The sequence below is a fragment of the Ranitomeya variabilis genome, chromosome 2, assembly GCF_051348905.1.
Source record: "Ranitomeya variabilis isolate aRanVar5 chromosome 2, aRanVar5.hap1, whole genome shotgun sequence".
NCBI lineage: Eukaryota > Metazoa > Chordata > Amphibia > Anura > Dendrobatidae > Ranitomeya > Ranitomeya variabilis.
Genome location: NC_135233.1, coordinates 40443322 through 40457292, shown reverse-complemented (window position 1 = coordinate 40457292; position 13971 = coordinate 40443322).

Below are 13971 nucleotides of genomic sequence, written 5' to 3'. Positions count from 1 at the left end.
GATAGAATTCAGACTAGAAATGAACGACAAAATCATAGACGTCAGAATGGGTTGTGTTTTTACTGTGGTGATTCTACACATGTTATATCAGCATGCTCTAAACGCCTAACAAAGGTTGTTAGTCCTGTCGCCATTGGTAATTTGCAACCTAAATTTATTTTGTCTGTGACTTTAATTTGCTCATTGTCTTCCTACCCTGTTATGGCATTTGTGGATTCAGGTGCAGCCCTGAGTCTTATGGACTTGTCGTTTTCCAAGCACTGTGGTTTTGTTTTGGAGCCTTTAGTAAATCCTATTCCTCTTAGAGGAATTGATGCTACGCCATTGGCGGAAAATAAGCCGCAGTTTTGGACACAAGTGACCATGTGCTCGACTCCTGAACATCGGGAGGTGATTCGTTTTCTTGTTCTGCATAAAATGCATGATTTGGTCGTTCTAGGTCTGCCATGGTTACAGACCCATAATCCAGTTTTGGATTGGAGGGCGATGTCTGTGTCAAGTTGGGGCTGTCGGGGAATTCATTGCGATTCCCCGCCGGTGTCTATTGCTTCCTCTACTCCTTCAGAAGTTCCTGAGTATTTGTTTGACTATCAGGATGTATTCAGCGAGTCCAGGTCCAGTGCTCTTCCTCCTCATAGGGACTGTGACGGCGCTATAGATTTGATTCCGGGTAGTAAATTTCCTAAGGGAAGATTATTTAATCTGTCGGTACCCGAGCATGCCACAATGCGTTCTTATATCAAGGAGTCTTTGGAGAAGGGGCATATTCGTCCATCCTCTTCCCCTCTTGGTGCGGGATTCTTTTTTGTGGCCAAGAAGGACGGATCTTTGAGACCTTGTATAGACTATCGGCTTCTGAATAAAATCACTGTTAAATTTCAGTATCCTTTGCCTCTATTGTCGGACTTGTTTGCCCAGATTAAGGGTGCCAGGTGGTTCACCAAGATAGATCTTCGTGGTGCGTACAACCTTGTGCGCATTAAGCAGGGAGATGAATGGAAAACTGCATTTAATACGCCCGAAGGTCATTTTGAGTACTTGGTGATGCCTTTTGGGCTCTCTAATGCTCCTTCAGTGTTTCAGTCCTTTATGCATGATATCTTCCGGAAGTATCTGGATAAATTTATGATTGTTTATCTGGATGACATTTTAGTTTTTTCTGATGATTGGGACTCTCATGTAAAGCAGGTCAGGATGGTGTTTCAGGTTTTGCGTGAGAATGCTTTGTTTGTGAAGGGCTCAAAGTGTCTCTTTGGAGTGCAGAAGGTTCCCTTTTTGGGTTTTATTTTCTCCCCTTCTGCTGTGGAGATGGACCCAGTCAAGGTCCGAGCTATTCATGATTGGACTCAACCCACGTCTGTTAAGAGTCTTCAGAAGTTCTTGGGTTTTGCTAACTTCTACCGTCGTTTTATCGCTAACTTTTCTAGCGTTGTTAAACCTTTGACGGATATGACCAAGAAAGGTTCTGATGTTGCTAATTGGGCTCCTGCAGCCGTGGAGGCCTTCCAAGAGCTGAAGCGCGGGTTTACTTCGGCGCCTGTTTTGTGTCAGCCTGATGTCTCACTCCCCTTTCAGGTTGAAGTGGATGCTTCTGAGATCGGTGCAGGGGCTGTTTTGTCGCAGAGAGGCTCTGGTTGCTCTGTAATGGGACCATGTGCTTTTTTTTCTAGGAAGTTTTCGCCTGCTGAGCGGAACTATGATGTTGGGAATCGGGAGTTGTTGGCCATGAAGTGGGCATTTGAGGAGTGGCGTCATTGGCTCGAGGGTGCTAAGCATCGTGTGGTGGTCTTGACTGATCACAAAAATCTGATGTATCTCGAGACTGCTAAGTGCCTGAATCCTAGACAGGCTCGTTGGTCATTGTTTTTCTCCCGTTTTGATTTTGTGGTCTCGTACCTGCCTGGTTCGAAGAATGTGAAGGCTGATGCTCTTTCTAGGAGCTTTGTGCCTGACTCTCCTGGAGTCTCAGAGCCAGCTGGTATTCTTAAAGAGGGAGTAATCTTGTCGGCCATTTCTCCTGATTTGCGACGTGTGTTGCAGAGATTTCAGGCTGGTAGACCTGACTCTTGTCCACCTGACAGACTGTTTGTTCCTGATAAATGGACCAGCAGAGTCATTTCCGAGGTTCATTCCTCGGTGTTGGCAGGGCATCCGGGGATTTTTGGCACCAGAGATTTGGTAGCTAGGTCCTTTTGGTGGCCTTCCTTGTCACGGGATGTGCGGTCATTTGTGCAGTCCTGTGGGACTTGTGCTCGGGCTAAGCCTTGCTGTTCTCGTGCCAGCGGGTTGCTTTTGCCCTTGCCTGTTCCGAAGAGGCCTTGGACACACATTTCCATGGATTTCATTTCAGATCTTCCGGTGTCTCAAGGAATGTCTGTCATCTGGGTGGTGTGTGATCGCTTTTCCAAGATGGTCCATTTGGTGCCCTTGCCTAAATTGCCTTCCTCTTCCGATCTGGTTCCTTTGTTCTTTCAGAATGTGGTTCGTTTGCACGGCATTCCTGAGAATATCGTGTCTGACAGAGGATCCCAGTTTGTGTCCAGGTTCTGGCGATCCTTTTGTGCTAAGATGGGCATTGATTTGTCGTTTTCGTCTGCCTTTCATCCTCAGACTAATGGCCAAACGGAGCGAACCAATCAGACACTGGAGGCTTATTTGAGGTGTTTTGTTTCTGCAGATCAGGATGATTGGGTGACCTTCTTGCTTTTGGCTGAGTTTGCCCTTAATAATTGGGCTAGTTCCGCTACTTTGGTTTCGCCATTTTTCTGCAACTCTGGTTTTCATCCTCGTTTTTCCTCGGGACATGTTGAGCCTTCTGACTGTCCTGGGGTGGATTCCGTGGTGGATAGGTTGCAGCGGATTTGGAATCATGTGGTGGACAACTTAAAGTTGTCACAGGAGAAGGCTCAGCGTTTTGCCAACCGCCGCCGCGGTGTGGGTCCCCGACTTCGTGTTGGGGATTTGGTATGGCTGTCTTCTCGGTTTGTTCCTATGAAGGTCTCCTCTCCTAAATTCAAGCCTCGCTTCATCGGTCCTTATAAGATTTTGGAAATCCTTAATCCAGTGTCCTTTCGTTTGGATCTTCCGGTGTCGTTTGCCATTCACAACGTGTTCCATATGTCTTTGTTGCGGCGGTACGTTGTGCCTGTGGTTCCTTCTGTTGAGCCTCCTGCTCCAGTGTTGGTTGAGGGCGAGTTGGAGTACGTGGTGGAGAAGATCTTGGATTCTCGTCTCTCTAGACGGAGGCTTCAGTATTTGGTCAAATGGAAGGGCTATGGTCAGGAGGATAATTCCTGGGTGGTCGCCTCTGATGTTCATGCGGCCGATTTGGTTCGTGCCTTTCACGCTGCTCATCCTGATCGCCCTGGTGGTCTTGGTGAGGGTTCGGTGACCCCTCCTTAAAGGGGGGGTACTGTTGTGAACTATACTTCTTGGCTCCCTCTTGTGGTCACTAGTGGTATGGCACTGGGATTGTCTTTCCCCAGCTTGGTACCCACCTGGTTCGTTAGGCCAGGGGTGTTGCTATTTAAACTTCCTGGATTCTCAGTCTGGTGCCTGGCATCATTGTAATCAGTTCATTTCTGTTTGCTCCTGTCTGCTGGTCCTGGTTCTTTGCAAGATAAGCTAAGTCCTGCTTCCTTATTTTTGGTTATTTGCATTGTCCTAATTTTTGTCCAGCTTGTACAAAATGTGATTCCTGATATTGCTGGAAGCTCTAGGGGGGCTGATATTCTCCCCCCACACCGTTAGTCGGTTCGGGGGTTCTTGAATATTCAGCGTGGATATTTTGATAGGATTTTTTGCTGACCGTATAAGTCATCTTCTTATATTCTGCTATTAGTCAGTGGGCCTCTCTTTGCTAAAATCTAGTTCATTCTTACGTTTGTCTTTTCTTCTTACCTCACCGTTATTATTTGTTGGGGGCTTGTATTCAACTTTGGGGTCTTTTCTCTGGAGGCAAGAAAGGTCTTGTTTTCCCTTATAGGGTTAGTTAGTTCTCCGGCTGGCGCGAGACGTCTAGAATCAATGTAGGTACGTTCCCCGGCTGCTGCTAGTTGTTGTGCTAGGATCAGGTATACGGTCAGCCTAGTTACCACTTCCCTATGAGCTGGTATTTTGTGTTTGCAGACTTTGTTGTAACCTCTGAGATCCTCTGCCATTGGGGTCATAACAGAGATGGTCTTATAACTTTTACCTTTAACATGTCTGTCTATAATTTTCTTTCTAATCTCCTGAGACAACTCTTTCCTTCGCTTCCTCTGGTCCAAGTTGAGCGTGATACAGAGGCATAGCTAGGGCTTCAGCTCGGGGGGGGGAAACATGTGAGTAGACCTCTAACAGGCGACATCATTAGTGCAACTTGTGCGGCAGCGCATGGGCCCAAGAGATTAGGGGCCCATTTCTACAACTAATGAACGGGCAATTTTGCATTTTTAGGAGCTCTTGGACTGCAAAGGGGCCATATACTGTTCTTGCACATGAGCCCTTTTCTGTCTGTGTCCACCTGTGGCCCCTAACCAGGTAACCATGATTATAACTAAGGTGGGTATAGGGAAACCCCAGGAGATGACCGCACTGTTATTGAAAATAAATCTCTATATAAAGACCAGCACTATGAGGAGTGTATTATACTATATGGAGGACTGAGGAGTGTATTAGACTATATGGAGGACTGTATTATACTATATGGGGGACTGAGGAGTGTATTATACTTTATGGAGGACTGAGGAGTGTATTATACTATATAGAGGTCTGAGGAGTGTATTATACTATATAGAGGACTGAGGTGCACATTATAATATATGGAGGACTATGGGGTGTATTATACTAAACAAGCAAAATGCTGCCTATTCATTGAGTGATTGGATTGTTTATGTGGAACAGAAATCCTTGTTCTCAGCAGGACATCGCCGGTGTAAACTGCAGATGTGTTGCTGATAACATGATACTGTATGGGGACAGATTGATCTAATTGTGATTGTTCTGTTCCCTTCATTCTTTCTCAGTTGGTGTAAAGAGGCAGAGAAACAAACGTCGAGGGACTTCAGTATTGTCGGTCACACTCGTTTAGTGGCCTGAGATCAGTGCATGTAAATACAGCAGAAATGCTTCGCAGGGAGATCAGGCAAGGATGATGACAGTTGTAGTTAGCACCCGGCGCCTGGGAATAGCGCTAACACTACTGCTTTTCCCAGCCGCCAGAGCATTTAATTCTGGTATGTGTAATGATTTTTAGGGTTGTTGTCAGCTGCGTAATGTCAGCTGCTATCAATCCCTGGTGCAAGTAATGGAGAGGTGTCTATCAGACACCCCCAGCACTAGCCCAGACCTGGCGAGATCCAGCGATTCTGAAGAGCAGTGACGGTAGTAACAATACTGCTCTTCACAGTCGCCAAGCTCAGCGCAAGACCCGGAATATCTGAAGAGCGGTGACGTTACTGAGATACTGATGTCACCGCTCATGTGCTGCAGTACACTTCAGTTGGATATGTGTCCTTGGATGCACATCCAGCTAAAGTAAGGACTGTCGTCGGCGGGCCTCTCACCTTCACAGACCCGGTTGCGGCGGCGACCACTGTGACCGTGGTTGTGACGCTTGTGCTTTACTGTCAGAAGTGATATTGAATAAACAAGATTATTATAATACACTCCAATGGCAATATCTAATCCGGTGGTGTCAACTAAAGATGAGCTAATCGCTTCTCACAACCTCCAGTCCACGTCAGTGCTCTCTGGCCATATACAGGATCTGCGTAGATTTCCTGACCTTCCGGGATCTCAGGCTTGGTTTATGATTAGCCAACCTAGTGAGACGTTATCTCTGTGCCACACGCATAATGTCATGCCAGTCTGGCAAATAAAACGCCACCCCGAGGAACCTGGAAGCCAAGGAAATTCACACAGATCCTGTCCATGGCTCATCTCTAGGGTCAACTGATTGCTGTGGGTGCCAATAAGGGCATATGACTGTTACACATAATCTCCACCCACCTAGCCTGATTGTCAGCCCCTCAGTGTCCCTCCTCCCTGCTGAGATCTCACAGTGCTCAATACAAGCTGCATCTGTGAATACACTTGGACTCCTGAGCTTTATCACTCTATGACTGGGCTCCTTTTAATATTAGGCATAAATTGCCATTCTGGTATGGAATTTCAGAGTAAGCACACCAGCCTCTTCAGCTTTAGGAGAACATTTTTAATACATTCAGTTTGCATTGTGACATCAGTTGACAGATCCTCTTTAACCCTTTCAAGACCTAGTGATTTTTATTTTCATATTTCCTTTTTTTTCCTACCCCTGTTTTTAGGATTTATAAGGTTTTTTTTGTGTCCTCACCTCACCGAGCTGTAGGTTTTATTGATATTATTTTGAGGTGCATGCAAATTTTTAAATAATTTTAATTGCATTTTTTTAGGAAGCACTTCAATAAAAAAAAAAAAAAAAAGGTAACTATGGCATTTCAATGATTCCAACTTTTCTAACCTGTCATCATAGGAGAGGCCTTCCATCCCTTGTAATAATCTAGCTGCGGCCATTGAATTGACTCTATCTTCCCAATATCCTTTTTAGAATGCGGAGGCCAAAACTGGATCCCATAATCTAGACATGCCTCACCAGTGATCTATGGGGGTAATAATATATTGGGATGACGGGATTATATCTGTTTTTATAACCCCTAAAATCTTCTTTATTACACTCTGTGCGCGACCAGTGACAAAAATGACCATCTCACATCACCAAGGGGTTAATGGACAGGCGATGTTTCTAATAATGCAGTGATACTGCAGGGAGAAGAGTCCGTGCTTTAGCGGCCCGTGCTTGGACCAAATGGCATGGATGTCTGCGTGAGCCCTAATCGATGGCTCTTTCCCCACTTGCATCCACTTAGAGACTTGTCAATCAAGTCAACGGACGACTTTTGCCAGTTCACCGATTTATTTTTGTTTAACTCTCAAAATCTAATTTTTCAAAAGTTTCCATGTAATGTATGTGCAAAACTCACAATCTCCCAGCTTTTCCAGGTAAGACATCATTGTCCACATACAGTATTCACAGATGAGCACAACCCAATGATATATTATATACGATGATCATTTGCTTTTGGGGAGAAGGTGCTGGAATTGTGAGGAGCGATGTTATGTAACGCCTGGGACTCATTAGAGGCTTCGGATGCAGCAATCCCGTTGATTGAAAAGCAAATTGGATTTTAAAAGTCTAATGTTATCCCGGAGATAAGAGGCGCTGCTCTCCAGCTAATACTGAGCGCCGCTCTGCCGCTTTTCCAATCAATGCCCATCCAGCCTCGCTGCTAGTCCAGCAACATCTGGAGAGACACATGCTGCCCTACGAAAACCCGGAGAGATTATGTGACGAGAGAGCAGTAAGCCGACAGAGTCGCAGTAACACGGTCACCGCTGAGCGGGTAATTTACAACAGATTTACGCGGCCGAGTAATGTGATCTAGAAAATTATTAATATTACTGGTAGCAAGATTGGCGAAAAATCTAAAAATATTCCATTGCTCTCTGTGTGCAAGGTCTGGCTGTTCCTGGTGCAAATTGCCTCTCAAGACCTGGTCTGGCAGCAATGTCAGTAATCTGGTCCTGCCAGACGGGAGCCTCTTACCTGACAGCATCCATGGGCAATAGCGTAACTAGACTCCAATGGGCCCCGGTGCAATATTTGGGCTGCACCCTCCCTGCATGTTGATTAAATGTATGGGCCCTTGGAGTGTTCTCAATCCTATAAAGACAAACATGTTGCCACCCCCCCCTTCATTATGAAGTACTGGCCTCCATCCTGGGCCCCTTCCAGGTAAATATATCCCCTTTTCTGGTATATATGTCCCCCATCCATGGCCCCTTTCTAATATATATGTCCCCCATCCTGGGCTCCTTACTGGTATATATGTCCCCCATCCTGGGCCCCTTCCTCGTATATATGTCCCCCTTTCTGGTATATTTGTCCCCCATCCATGGCCCCTTTCTATTATATATGTCCCCCATCCTGGGCTCCTTACTGGTATATATGTCCCCCATCTTGGTATATATGTCCCCCATCCTGGGCACCTTCATGGTATATATGTCCCCCTTTCTGGTATATATGTCCCCATCCTCGGCCCCTTCCTTTTATATATGTCCCCATTTCAGGGCTCCTTCCTGGTATATATGTCCCCCTTTCTGGTATATATCTCCCCCATCCATGGCTCTTTACTGGTATATATGTCCCCCATCTTGGTATATATGTCCCCATCTTAGTATATATATCTCCCATCCTGGGTCCCTTCCTTGTATATATGTCCCCATTTCAGGCCCCTTCCTGGTATATATAGCCCATCCTGGGCTTCTTCCTGGTATATATAGCCCCCTAGTATATTTCTTCCCCTTCCTGGTATACATGTCCCCCATTCTGTCTCTGAGCTCCTTGGCCAGTTCCTTTGACCTCATGATTCTCATTTGGTCTGACATGCACTGTGAGCTGTGAGGTCTTATATAGACAGGTGTGCGCCTTTACAAACCAAGTCCTATCAGTTTAATTAAATACAGCTAGACTCCAATGAAGGAGTAGAATCATCTCCAGGAGGATCACAAGGAAATGGACAGCGTGTGACTTAAATATGAGTGTCAGAGCAAAGGGTCTGAATACTTATAACCATGTGATATTTTAGTTTTTCTTTTTTAATAAATATGCAAAAATGTCTACATTTCTGTTTTTATTTAAGTTAAGATGAGGTGCAGAGTGTACATTAATGAGAAAAAAATGAACTTTTTTGAATTTACCAAATGGCTGCAATGAAACAAAGAGTGAAATATTTAAAGGGGTCTGAATACTTTCTGTACCAACTGTATATCCGGGCCACAGCAAGAGCTGCAAACAGCTTATTGGTGGGTGTCCTGGGGGTCAAACCTCCACTGATAGATTTACAATCTATCCTATGGATAGTTCATCAATACAAAAGTCCTGGAAAACCCCTCATGCTATTTTTCTTACTATTATTAAAATAACACCATAATCAAAAAGTAACATAACTTTTATCCATAGTAGTTTTTATTTACTTTTTTAGGTGGAGGGGGTTTGGTAGGTTAGCTTTCATTTACTTAATTCCCTTCTATGACAGAATCACTGACTGGGTAGATCAGGGAAATGTTGTAGATATAGTATATCTTGACTTCAGCAAAGCATGGAATGGACAAGGCAACTGTTAGGTGGATTCATAAGTGGCTTAGTGATCGGACCCAAAGAGTGGTTGTAAATGGCTGCACATCCAGTTGGAAGAATGTCTCAAGTGTGGTACCACAGGGTTCTGTGTCATGATCTCTGCAGGCAGAGATCATAGCAAGCCTATAGAGGGACAAGCTCTCGGAAGATGGAACTATACTGACCATGAACTAAGCCTGCCGCGCAACTAGAAATAGCCAGGTAGCATTTCCTATTTATCGCTAGATGCCCAGCTCTGGCCTAAGACCTAAATAGCTAGCAGAGGGAAATATAAGACCTGGCTCACCTCTAGAGAAATATTCCAAAGAAGACAGTAGCCCCCCACATATAATGACGGTGAGTTCAGATGAAACAACAAACGCAGCAGGAAAATAGTCTTAGCAAATTTGAGGTCCGCTTACTAGATAGCAGAAGACAGATAGTATACTTTCATGGTCAGCAGAAAAACACTAACAAAACACCATCCAGAGATTACCTTAAACTCTGGCATTAACTCATAACGCCAGAGTAGCAATCCCTGATCATCGAGAGCTTTCCAGACACAGTAACAAAACTTCAGCTGTGAACTGGAACAAATAGGCAAAACAAAACATGGACAAAAGTCCAACTTATCAGTAGTTGTCTAGAAGCAGGAACAAGCACTGAGAGGCATCAGATAACATTGTTGACCGGCAAGAAACCACCAGAGAAATGAGCTTAAATAGCGACACCCACTACTGATGGAACCAGGTGAAACAGGAAAGAGGATGACAAGTCCAATTCCACAAGCGGCCACCGGGGGAGCCCAGAATCCAAATTCACAACAGTACCCCCCCCTCAAGGAGGGGGCACCGAACCCTCACCAGATCCACCAGGGCGACCAGGATGAGCCCTATGGAAAGCACGAACAAGATCAGAAGCATGAACATCAGATGCATTGACCCAAGAATTATCCTCCTGGCCGTAACCCTTCCAGTTGACCAGATACTGGAGTTTCCGTCTGGAAACACGAGAGTCCAAAATTTTCTCCACAACGTACTCCAACTCACCCTCAACCAACACCGGAGCAGGAGGCTCAACTGAAGGTACAACAGGTACCTCATACCTGCGCAATAACGACCGATGAAAAACGTTATGAATGGAAAAGGACGCAGGGAGGTCCAAACGGAAAGAAACAGGATTAAGAATCTCCAATATTCTATAAGGGCCGATGAACCGAGGTTTAAACTTAGGAGAAGAGACCCTCATAGGGACAAAACGAGAAGACAACCACACTAAATCTCCAACACAAAGCCGAGAACCAACACGACGATGACGGTTGGCAAAACGCTGAGTCTTCTCCTGGGACAACTTCAAATTGTCCATAACCTGCCCCCAGATGTGATGCAATCTCTCCACCACCGCATCCACTCCAGGACAATCCGAGGATTCCACCTGACCGGAGGAAAATCGAGGGTGAAACCCCGAATTACAGAAAAACGGGGACACCAAGGTGGAAGAACTGGCCCGATTATTGAGGGCGAACTCTGCCAATGGCAAAAAAGCAACCCAATCATCCTGGTCAGCAGAGACAAAACACCTCAGATATGTCTCAAGGGTCTGATTAGTCCGCTCGGTCTGGCCATTAGTCTGAGGGTGAAAAGCAGATGAAAAAGACAAATCTATGCCCATCCTAGCACAGAATGCCCGCCAAAATCTAGACACAAATTGGGTACCTCTGTCAGAAACAATATTCTCAGGAATACCGTGCAATCGGACAACATTCTGAAAAAACAGAGGAACCAACTCAGAAGAAGAAGGCAACTTGGGCAGAGGAACCAAATGGACCATTTTAGAGAAACGGTCACAGACCACCCAGATGACAGACATCTTCTGGGAAACAGGCAGATCTGAAATAAAATCCATCGAGATGTGTGTCCAAGGCCTCTTAGGAATAGGCAAGGGCAACAGCAGTCCGCTAGCCCGAGAACTACAAGACTTGGCCCGAGCACAAACGTCACATGACTGCACAAAAACTCGCACATCTCGTGACAGGGAAGGCCACCAGAAGGATCTTGCCACCAAATCCCTGGTACCAAAAATTCCGGGATGACCTGCCAATGCAGAAGAATGTACCTCAGAGATGACTCTGCTGGTCCAATCATCCGGAACAAACAGTCTATCAGGCGGACAACGATCCGGTCTATCCGCCTGAAACTCTTGCAAGGACCGCCGCAGATCAGGAGAAACGGCCGACAAAATTACTCCCTCCCTAAGGATACCTGTGGGTTCAGAATTACCAGGAGAGTCCGGGTCAAAACTCCTAGAAAGGGCATCTGCCTTAACATTCTTAGAACCCGGTAGGTATGACACCACAAAATTAAAGCGAGAAAAAAATAAAGACCAGCGCGCCTGTCTAGGATTCAGGCGTCTGGCAGTCTCAAGATAAATCAAATTTTTGTGGTCAGTCAATACCACCACCTGATGCCTAGCCCCCTCGAGCCAATGGCGCCACTCCTCAAACGCCCACTTCATGGCCAAAAGCTCCCGATTCCCAACATCATAATTCCGCTCTGCGGGCGAAAATTTGCGAGAAAAGAAAGCACAAGGCCTAATGACGGAGCAGTCGGAACCTTTCTGCGACAACACTGCCCCAGCTCCGATCTCCGAAGCGTCAACCTCAACCTGAAAAGGCAGATTCACATCAGGCTGACGCAACACAGGGGCAGAGGCAAAACGGCGCTTAAGCTCCTGAAAGGCCTCTACAGCATGAGGGGACCAATTAGCAACATCAGCGCCTTGTCTGGTCAAATCAGTCAGTGGTTTAACGACATCCGAAAAACCAGCAATAAATCGGCGGTAAAAGTTGGCAAAGCCCAAAAATCTCTGAAGACCCTTAAGAGAGGAGGGCTGAGTCCAGTCACAAATAGCTTGCACCTTGACGGGATCCATCTCAATGGAAGAGGGAGAAAAAATATACCCCAAAAAGGAAATTTTCTGGACCCCAAAAACGCACTTAGACCCCTTCACACATAAAGAATTAGACCGCAGAACCTGAAAAACTCTCCTGACCTGCTGGACATGAGAGTCCCAGTCATCAGAAAAAATCAGAATATCATCCAGATATATTATCATAAATTTATCCAGAAAATCGCGGAAAAGATCATGCATAAAAGACTGGAAAACTGAAGGGGCATTAGAAAGACCAAAAGGCATGACCAAATACTCAAAGTGGCCCTCGGGCGTATTAAATGCGGTCTTCCACTCATCCCCCTGCCTGATCCGCACCAAATTATACGCCCCACGAAGATCAATTTTAGAGAACCACTTAGCACCCTCTATACGAGCAAACAAATCAGTAAGCAATGGCAATGGGTATTGATACTTAACAGTGATCTTATTCAGAAGCCGATAATCAATACATGGTCTCAAAGAGCCGTCCTTTTTTGAGACAAAGAAAAACCCAGCTCCCAAGGGAGAAGAAGATGGACGAATATGTCCCTTTTCCAAGGACTCCTTTATATATTCTCGCATAGCAGTATGTTCAGGCACAGACAGATTAAATAAACGACCCTTTGGGTATTTACTACCCGGTATCAAATCTATGGCACAATCGCACTCACGGTGCGGAGGTAACGACCCAAGCTTGGGTTCGTCAAAGACGTCTTGATAATCAGAGAGGAACTCAGGGACTTCAGAGGGAATGGACGACGAAATAGAAACCAAAGGTACGTCCCCATGAATACCCTTACATCCCCAGCTCAACACAGACATTGCTCTCCAGTCCAAGACTGGGTTGTGAGACTGCAACCATGGCAATCCCAGTACCAAATCGTCATGTAAATTATACAGCACCAGGAAACGAATAATCTCCTGGTGATCCGGATTGATACGCATGGTTACTTGTGTCCAGTATTGTGGTTTATTATTAGCCAATGGGGTGGAGTCAATCCCCTTCAGAGGAATAAGAGTCTCCAAAGGCTCTAAATCAAAACCACAACGATTGGCAAAGGACCAATCCATAAGACTCAGAGCGGCGCCAGAGTCAACATAGGCGTCCGTGGCAATGGATGACAAAGAGCAAATCAGGGTTACAGACAAAATAAACTTAGACTGAATGGTGCCAATGGAAACAGACTTATCAAGCTTCTTTGTACGCCTAGAGCATGCTGATATAACATGAGTAGAATCCCCACAATAGAAACACAATCCATTCTTCCGTCTAAAATTCTGTCGCTCGCTCCTGGACAGAATTCTATCACACTGCATACTTTCTGGCGTCTTTTCCATAGACACCGCCAGATGGTGCACCGGTTTGCGCTCCCGCAGACGCCTATCAATCTGAATAGCCATTGTCATGGACTCATTCAGACCTGCAGGCAAAGGGAACCCCACCATAACATCCTTAACGGCATCAGAGAGACCTTCTCTGAAAGTTGCCGCCAAGGCGCACTCATTCCACTGAGTAAGCACAGACCATTTACGGAATTTTTGGCAGAAAACTTCAGCTTCATCTTGCCCCTGAGATAGTGCCATCAAAGTTTTTTCTGCCTGAAGTTCCAAATGAGGTTCCTCATAAAGCAAGCCCAAGGCCAGAAAAAACGCATCCACATCGCGTAACGCAGGATCCCCTGCTGGCAATGAGAAGGCCCAATCTTGAGGGTCACCCCTGAGCAAGGAAATCACAATCCTAACCTGCTGAGCAGGGTCTCCAGCTGAACGAGACTTCAGGGACAAATAAAGCTTACAATTATTTCGGAAATTCTGGAAGCTAGCTCTATTCCCTGTGAAGA